Below are 9,621 nucleotides of genomic sequence, written 5' to 3' on the forward strand. Positions count from 1 at the left end.
TTTTTTGAGACAGGTTCACCTATGTAGCCCTGACTGTCCTGGAACTCACTCTGTTGACCAGGCTAGTCTCAAACTCAAAGATCTGCCTGCCCCTGCCTTCGGAGATCTGAGATTATGCCAGCTCATTTTTCAGTTCTGCAACCCTAAGACAAATAAATAACTGGAAAAAAATAAAGAAGAGGAAGAAGTGAAGGAAGGAGAGAAAAGGTTACAAAAAAGACAGAGTGGCTGGGCAGTGGTAGCGCACGCCTTTAATCCCAGCACTTGGGAGGCAGAGGCAAGTGGATTTCTGAGTTCAAGGCCAGCCTGGTCTGCAGAGTGAGTTCCAGGACAGCCAGGACTACACAGAGAAACCCTGTCTCAAAAAAAAAAAAAAAAAGAGCATTGGCTGCTCTTCCAGAGGACCTGGGTTCAGTTCCCAGTACCCACGTGGTGGCTCACAACTGCCTCTAGCTGCATTTCCAGGGGATTTAATGCCCTATTCTAGCCTCCATGGCACTGGCATGCACATGGCACACGCACACGCCCCACACACGCCCATACCTACACACACACCCACACACACGAAAGAAGACTGTTACACTCACACAGTCTGGAATCATATAACAATAAAACAGGAAGGACAGGCCCAGCCCACAGTGTCTCTCCCTGTCTAGTACCATCCACCCTCCTGAGATCAAGACCAACATCTGCTACGCCAATGCAGAAAGAGGCTGCACCTTCCTGGCTGCACTAGCCAGCCCCACTGACAGCTCATCCGAGCTTCAACACATTCTTTGAACAATGAGTCACACAGCTTTCACATGTGATCACTAGTAGCCCCCAAAAGTCATCCCAGAAACCATAACTCTGATGAAAAAGGAGTCTCATCCTAGCACACAGGCACAGTTGCTCCTGAGCAGGCCCTTTGGCAAGTGCTGCCTGGTGTCATCACTTGGAAACCTCACGAGGGCCATGCAGAGGGAGGCACTATCACATCTCCACACAAATGAGAAAACAGAGGTGTTTTCCTGGAGACCATGAGCTCAAGAGCAGTGAGACACTGCACCTCAAGTACACCCCCCTCTCAGATGCTAGCTCAGGAGATAAACTTTCCTGAAAGGGCAGATGAGCACAGTTCTGCAGAAGAATATAGGACCCGGGCCTATATGATCTCTGCTCTCCTGGTGAGGATGAGACAAGCCCATCTAGTGGCTCCCGTGGAAAGCTCAGGGAATCCATCTGTGCTCAGGTAAGTAGGGTGCTTACCTGATTCTGGGCCTTACCACCTCCTCTAAGAAGAGGCAGGCAAGAGGGGAGACCAGCTTGCAAGCCTGAGAGGAGTATCCTCAGGATGGCTGGGGACATCTGATTAGCACCATTAACACTGTGCTAAAACCAGAAGAAACTGGTTGACACTGCTTGGTGCTCCTCCAGACAGCTTCCTTCCAGGTACTGTACTAAGTTGTCCACTGTGCCCCACTCCAAAGCCCCAACTCAGAGAATACTCATCTTACAAGGCAGGGAACACACTTGTGGGTGACACAGGTTGTCTGTGGTCGCTATAATGTCAGCCCAGGTCAGCCGACTCCAGAGCCCAAATCTGCTCAGCCATTTCACTCCATAGCTTCTATGGAGGTTAATCACCTCCAGTCATCCTCCATTTGCACTAAAGGGCAGGACAGGGCTGAATCAGTCCCATGTGCCTATTGTCCAGTACAACATGTAGCCCATAGCAGGAGCCACAGAGTGGAGAGAGAGTGCTCACCTGGAGAAAGATTAATGAGTGCCCACAGTGATAGTTAAGGAAGTACGTTCTGAGCCCTTCAGATCCAACCAATGCTCTCTGGTCCATGTCAAAGTCCACAAGCTGGGGTGGAGAGACAGCTCAGCCATTAAGAGAACTTGCTGTTCTTCCAGAGGACCAGAATTCAGTTTCAAGCACCCCCACGAGAGTGCACAATCACTTTAAGTCCAGATCCCAAAGGGATCTGATACCCTCACTTCTATACTCCACTGTACATATATAGCTCACATAGTACACTCCACTGTACATACATAATGCACAAAAACTCATACAGACACATACAGATAAGATAGATAGATAGATAGATAGATAGATAGATAGATAGATAGATAGGTACTTTTTTAAATCTACAGGCCACCTAATCATCTCCCTAGGCCTCCTTCCTCTAGCCCAGCTACTGGCAGGCTGAGAGCGGAGGGGCTAGAGGTACATGTCAGCAATATGGCCAGTCCATCTTCAGGCCTATTTTCCCCCAGCTCTGCCCACTCTAAAAACTCCAAAGGGTAACTGCTGCAGCCATACTTGCAGCCATGGACCTGCCTTTGACAAGCATTTGGGAATTTGGATAGAGTCCAAAGACTAGGATGACTTGGAAAAAGAACATAGGTAACCATGTTTGGGACACATGACTCATCTGAAGAGAGGTCTACCATGCCACGGCCCAAAAAGCAGAGCCTGGGACACAGCAGCAAGCAGACTTTCTCTGAGCACTAAGAAACACAGACATAATGCCATACACACAATAACTCAATGTATGGATCACAGTATGCACGTGATGACAGTGAAGGACTGAGTAGCTTTCACAAAGGAGGACGCATGAAGCCAGGTTGTAGTGGCGCACACCTTTAATCCCATCACTCTGGAGGCAGAGGCAGGCTGATCTCTGAGTTTGAGGCAGTATGTTTTGCAGAGTGAGTTCCAGGATAGCTAGGGTTATACAGAAAAATCCTGTCTTGAAAAAACAAAAAGGAGGAAAATGGAGGCTGGGGAGATCCCTCCCCAGGTTACCCAGGGAAGTCATTGTTCCCTGTTCACCCCTACTGCTGGGCCCACTGCTGAGCTCTGTAACTACTGACTGGAGTATCTCTCTCCACACAACCCGTGAACATGTTAAGGCCACATGTCTGTATGCCTGCACACTGTGTCTCCACGCTCACCTTTAACTGCCCAATGAGCATCTGCTGGCAAGGACTGGAGTCCACTTGAGGCTGTGAGCCACAGCAGGTTACCTGCTCCAGGCACCTACATGGCCTGCCACTGTGCATGCTTTGCAAGCATGATGTCTTCTCCTCTCACAAAACTCAAGACAGATCTGATTATTATCACCCAGGGCCAGTAAGCAAACTGCCCCATGTCATACAGCCAGTAAGTGCCACAGCTGGACCCAAATCACAGGCTAAACAGAAAATCAGTTTTCAATCCTGGCGTGCAAATCCCCTTTCCTTTCTCTTTCAGTTGTCTGTCTCACATCCAAGTACATGCACTGCCCTTTAACCTACTGTTCACTGGGACCAGAGCCATTTCATCCCCAGAGAAGAAAAAGGGACATCTCTTGTTAGTCTTCTAAACAATGACTACTAGGCAGGAATGAGTAAACACCATGGGGGTGGGAGGATAAAAACCAGTGCTTACAGTATCAGAGGAATTCTATGTACCAGCTGGAGCAGTCCCCACTGTTGGAAACTTCCAAACTAGAGTCAATGGATACACGGAGGGACAGGTGGTATGTACAGACCACTGCAAGATAAAGAATATAGAATAAATAAACAAGCAGTTACAGCAGCCTCCTCCACAGAGAGGACTAGGAACTGCCAGTTTGAGGCAAGACACACCTAGCATCAGACACCTAACACCCTACTTGCTTAAAATAATCCCTGTAATTTTTGTTTAAGCTTGTGAGATAAAAGTTTTAAAGCACCATTTAAAAGAACTGACTGTAAATGAGAAAGGCTATGTGAAAAACACATGAGTGCCGTGTGCACTGAGACTGCACAGGACAGGAGGGCAGCCTTGTTTTCTCTCTCTTTCTAAGTAGCTCACTGAGAATTTCACACAATGTGTTTGCATCATAGTCACCCCAATTCCTCCCAGACCCACCCCTTCCCTACCCACCTAAGTCTGTGTCCTCTCTGTTCTTGCTTTAAATCCACCAAGTCCAGTTTGTGCTGTTCATATGTTCTTGGATGTGTGGGATTGCACTGGAGCATGGAAAGCATAACAAGTGCTACACGGAAAGAAAACTGACTCGCACCTCTTCCAGCAGCTATCAATTGCTAATGGCTCCTGAGCCAGACCTGGGACTTCATGCCCACCTCTTCTTTCTATGCTGGAATTTGGTCTGGCTTAGGCTTGTACAGATGTTGTGCATATTGTTACAACTGCTATGAATTCCTATGTGCAGCTGCCCTGCTGGGTCTTGGAAAACAGTTTCCTCATAGTCATCCCCCACCTTTGGCTCTTACAGTCTTTGCATCCCCTCTTCCTCTTTAACGATCCTTGAGCCTTAGGGCAGGGATGTGATACAGATGTTCCATCTAGGGCTGAGCATTCCACCATCTCTTATTCTCTGCACCTTAACAAGTATGAATCTCTGTGTTAATTGTCATCTACTGTAAGAAGCAACTTCTCTGACAAGGGCTGAAGTATGCTCTTCTCTACAGGTATAATGATAGGTATTAGGAGTTCTTACCTGAGTGGGGTATATGACCTATCTAGTCACAGGTTCTTGGCTCACAATGGTTCCAGGTATTGGTTATCATGTGAAGTGGGTCTTAAATCCAATCAGAAAAGGATTGGTTACTACCATGACATTCACACCACCACTGCACCACTGGGCATGTCTTGCCAGGCCAGGCACTGTAGTTCACAGGGGTCACAGTTGGTAAGATCAATGACCACTTTCTTCCTCTGGTGACTGTCCCAGCCCTATGAAACTGGCCAGTGAAAATAAAGCTTCCAGCTTGGTTTCTCTGTGGTCTATGATTCAGTTATATGGTCACTTCAGCAATGGGGTCTTAACTTCAAGTTCTAAAGAGCAGCCAATAGCATTGGCAAGAGCCTATAATGTTTGAGGGTCTAAGGAATCTCACTGACTAAAAGAGGTAACCGAGTCCTGGAACTGAACTTTTTATTTGTTAGTCTGTGGCGTCTAGTTGGGCATTGGTACTCTATTATAGAGTAACCCTATTTTAGCTCTGTGTGTGTGTGTGTGTATGTGTTCTTCCATATACAGTTTCCACAGTAGTAGGTTTCCATGACTTTGTCATGTATCCCTCTCTGTATTCTCTCACCCTGCCCTTCCATCCCTCACCCCAACTTAACTCTTCCTGTTTCACAGTTTTTGCCTTTCATGTTAAAGCTCACAAATTCCACTACAGCATTGTGATATTATTTTTGTTTTGTTCAAGACCAGGTCTAATTATGGCCTTAAAAGCACAGAGATAGGGCTGGAGAGATGTTTCAACAGTTAATAGCACCAACTGCTCTTCCAGAGGTCCTGAGTTCAATTCCCAGCAACCACATGGTGGCTCACAACCATCTGTAATGGGATCCAATGCCGTCTTCTGCTATGTCTGAAGACAGTGACGGTGTACTCACATATATGAGACAAATATGGCCAGAACGAGCGGAGCCGGGAGTGAGGGTGGGGGGTAAAGCACAGAGATATGTCTGCCTCTGCCTCCTGAATGCCTGAATGCTGGGATTAAAGATGTCCACCACTGGCCAGGTGGTGGTGGTGCATGCCTTTAATCCCAGCACTTGGGAGGCAGAGGCAGGCGGATTTCTGAGTTTGAGGCCAGCCTGGTCTACAGAGTGAGTTCCGGGACAGCCAGGGCTACACAGAGAAACCCTGTCTTGAAAAACCAAAACCAAACAAACAAACAAAGATGTCCACCACCACATCTGGCTGTGACATTCTTGTGCAACAGACAAAACACATGCTGAAGGCACAGCAGACTTGCGAGCGGGAGAGACAGTCAGCCAGACTAGCTTCCTAGACAGTGTCCTTCATCTGCTCCTCCAACAAAGGTTTACTGACTCTCTACCAGGTGCCCAACAGGAGCAATATTGCTCTGTTTTATTTTCTGAGACAGGCTGTTGTGAGCTGCCTGATGTGAGTGCTGGGAACTGAACTCAGGTCCTCTGGAACAAGTGTCCTAACCACTGTCCCACCTGTTCAGCCCTTACACAGATATTTTTTAAAAAAGTAAACCATGGGTCACTGACTTCCACCTTCCTGCTTTTTTGAAAATGTTAAGATTTACAGCTTGCCAATCAGAAGGCAGAGTCAGCCCTCCTAAGGGTCACACTGTCCAGCATGTTCCCACTCAGCTGAGAAAGTGTAGCTCTGGAGAGGGGAAGAGACTTGTTTGAGGTTAGTAAGAGGCAAAGGCCTCAGAATTCCTGCTCCTCACTCATCTCCTTGTGCCACATGCTGTTCTAAGTAGCCAACATTGGAGCCAGGCAGCCAGGGGCTGGGGCAGGGAGAGAGAGGTCCCAATGCTGGGTAACATGTAATTGCAGTACCTTCAAACAGCTTGTTGATTCTTCACAACAAACTTACAAAGTAAATCAGGCTTTTTCTTAATTTTTACAGCTAAGGAAACCAAAACTCTAAGAAAGTAAAAAGCTGGTGTGAGGTCACACAGCAGAAGGAACAGTGGGAGGCTTCAAGCCAATCTGCCTGCCTACCAAGTCAGAGCTGTAAGGAACAGGCTGGGACAGATCCCAACAGTTTTCTATTATGCAGTTTTCTCTCAGCTCTGAATGTGGCTGCCCTAATAACAAATTAAAAAGCCAATTATAAAAAAAAACAAAGTCAATTATGGGGCAAGTGGAAGGGCTCAAAGGTTATAAAGGTGCCTACTGCCAAGCCTGAAAACCCGAGTTTGATACCTGGAACCCATTCGGAAGAAGCAGAGAACACAGTTATCCTCTGACCCCCACATGCACACTGTTCCATGCACAAAAAATACATACATGTAAGAAAAATGTTTTTAAGAAGGGGAAAACTAGCCATCTAATTTTTTGATATGCAGGCTTGGGGCTTCATTTTAACACAAGGACAGGAGAACAGTCCCTAAGTGACACACAGCTTCTGCCAAGACAGGGGGGCCAACACACACAAGCTGCTTCTAGACCTAGCACCTGACACACAAGTGCTCCCCCAACAAGAGCTTATCCCTGAGACATCTCCATGATGCCACTGAATCCCCAATGCCAATGGGAGCAAGAGAAGCCAACATCATGGTATTTGGTCCCCCAAAAGTCCCAGGCTTCTGAAATGAAGGCGAAAGCAAGCTAGCAAAGGAGTTTCTGCACCTTATCTTCGGTCCATATAACACAGGGTGAAAGTATGTCAGGTTAGATTGGCCAAGCACTAGTGAAGAAACACAAGGTACCCAAAGGTCACGCAAAGATAAAGGGTACTTCTGGAGCACAGGGACCCTATTATATCTCTCCCTTCTGTTTCCATAAGCACCTAATGAAGGTCTGTCTGTTGTGCTCTTCATCCTCAAGTCTTCTTTCTGAAACGGGGCAGAATCAAGTTGGTAGTGGGAGCATTCCATAGGGCTCTATTATAGGCCTAATCCATCGATCAGCTAAGAGTCCACACTGGACCTGGGGTCTAAAGGTCAGCCAACAACTAACCGCACTTCCACTTTCCACCCATCAGGAGCCACTCCTGCCTCAGGTTTCACAGGAGTACCCTAATCTAAACCCTCTAGTTTGGAGGAGGTCATCCCCAACACAAACCTAATTCAAACTCTCAAGAGAGACCTTAACTCACCTCTTGACAAGTAATTCCCCTCTGGCCCCTCGAAGGTCACAATTAGGCACCACGGATGGTCACTTTGCCAACAGCCAAACACTCAAAAAGGCAAAAATAAACTCCCAGGGGTCTGTCCCAGCTCCAAAGAGCTGAGTTCTCATTCCGCCTCTTCGCCCTCTCCACGCTGCCTTTTCTATCTTTTTGAGACCTGCACTGTGAAGATCTGCATGAGCATCTGCTACTGGGAGTCGACAATCCAGAACCCTTCCGAGCATCGCACCAACGACTATTCTTGAAGAGCACACATTTTCCAACAGCTGATCAGCCAATGAAACCCAACCACCCCGAAATCCAGGCAAGCTCCTTCAACAGCAACAGGGGAGAAAAACAAAACAAAACAACAACCAACAACAAGCAGTGTGCCCCACTTAAGGCTCGGTTTGGCACCGGGAAGCCGTCGGCCTATTAACGAGGGCAGCTGCGACCCTTGTGCAACTCAGCAAAGACACAGGCTGCCTTGGCCCGCCCCTCCAAGAGATAACCACGGATGCCTCCAGAGCCCGCAGAAAACCCAAAACACAAAGACCGCGGAGATGGTAGCTTCTCCCTTCTCCCGGAGGGGTCCCAAGCTCACTCTCAGGCTGCTACTCACCTGCAGCCCCGCTTCCGGACCTGCAGGAGAGCCTCAGGCCCGCCCCCTGCCCCCCCCCCCACCCGCTGCACCTGTGCTTTTCCCTAGACTCTCCTTGCAGCCCCGCCCACTGCCACCCCATGCTCACGCCCCACCGCTAACCTACACACAGCACAGGTTCCCTTTCTGGGCCCAGAGACCTGAGCCCCCGCCACAGCCCACGCCTCGCGCCCAGGTTCCGCCCCCACGCCAAGGCCCCGCCCCCAGACCCTCAGGCCGCGGGACCCACCTCCCGCACCTGCGCCCTTCTCCCCAGCCGCCATCTCCCCGCCACCACACGCTGTCCTTCGCGCCCCTGGGACCCGTGCCGGCCATGGTCCCGCACCCCCAATCCCCAAGCCGAGGTCCCACCCTCGAGCCGAGGCTCCGCCCCACAGATCCCGCCCCGCCCCCACCCCACCCCGCACCTGCAGCGTCCCGCGCCCAGGGCCCCGCCCCGCCAGCCGCTCCTCTCACCGCCTCTCTCACCGCTGCGGTCCGGGCTGGTCACCTTGACGAGGGCCACAGTGGCTGCCGCCGCTTCTTCATGGCCCTGCGAGAGGCCCAGCGGCAGCGGCGCCTTGGTTCCGAGACCGGGACCGGGCCGAGCTGGGTAGAGGTTGAGCCAAGAACAAGCTTGAAACGCGGGGCCGACGCGGGAGCCCAGCCGGTGCCCAGCCGCAGTAGGAACCGTCCACTACTGGGCCTGAGCGGCGGCTGGCTCAGCCAATCGGCGCGCGGCACCATACTGGGATTCTCCAACCAGCTTGCCGTAGGGGCGGAGACACGCAAATGAAGTGGCTGGTTGCACCAGTGCGCAGCCGCTGCAGCAGCGGTCCCCCCACTGGCCGCGGCCTGCGCTTTGGTCTTGCAGACGCTCAGGCTTGCAAGGATGCTCTGCTGCTCTCCTCGGGCTCAGCTGCCCGCCACGCCCACCCCCTGCCTAGAAATAGACTCAGTCTACAAACATCCTTCCAGGCCTCACCCTGTATCCCTCTTAAATTTCTACCTACGGTTTATCGTTTTCAACAAAAAAATGGCTTTGTGAGCAAGACATCATCACCTTAGTCCCCATTCTTCACAAACATATCCAGAGGTTTCTTTATGTGATTGTAAATCTGTCAAATTGACAATCACAATCCAGGGACACACTCTGAGGTCCTTGGGACTGATCCATGTTTTTCACAACAGGTAAAAGTTAGGCCTGAAGAGGGTCTGCCCAAGGCCATAGCATTCAAAGCGGGAAGGATAGGCCTGGAAGCTGTCTCCCTGCATCCAGACCCTTTTATGGCTGGGCCAGGCAAGTGCAGTGAGCAGAGCTTAAACCATCTGGCTTAAAGGCAGAGACAGTAAGTTACAAAGACCGTGGAAGCCAGGGGGTGGCTCTGAAGG

At 50.0% G+C, this 9,621-nt stretch overlaps 1 protein-coding gene across 9 annotated transcripts in view; it reads right to left on the minus strand.

The window, feature by feature from the left end:
- Ralgps1 (Ral GEF with PH domain and SH3 binding motif 1) overlaps window positions 1-8,964 on the minus strand; it is a 244,145-nt gene extending 235,181 nt beyond the window's left edge. For 5 of the 9 annotated variants that reach the window (XM_031369900.1, XM_031369904.1, XM_031369899.1 and 2 more), the window contains exon 1: window positions 8,707-8,806. The gene's annotated coding sequence lies outside the window, so the exon portion shown is untranslated. Of the gene's footprint in view, window positions 1-8,657; window positions 8,678-8,706 lie in introns of those variants that run through there. The other 4 variants (XM_031369895.1, XM_031369902.1, XM_031369903.1 and 1 more) reach the window with 4 other exon arrangements.
- Between the last annotated feature and the right edge of the window lie 657 nt (window positions 8,965-9,621).

Source organism: Mastomys coucha, unplaced genomic scaffold (assembly GCF_008632895.1).
Source record: "Mastomys coucha isolate ucsf_1 unplaced genomic scaffold, UCSF_Mcou_1 pScaffold15, whole genome shotgun sequence".
Taxonomy (NCBI): domain Eukaryota; kingdom Metazoa; phylum Chordata; class Mammalia; order Rodentia; family Muridae; genus Mastomys; species Mastomys coucha.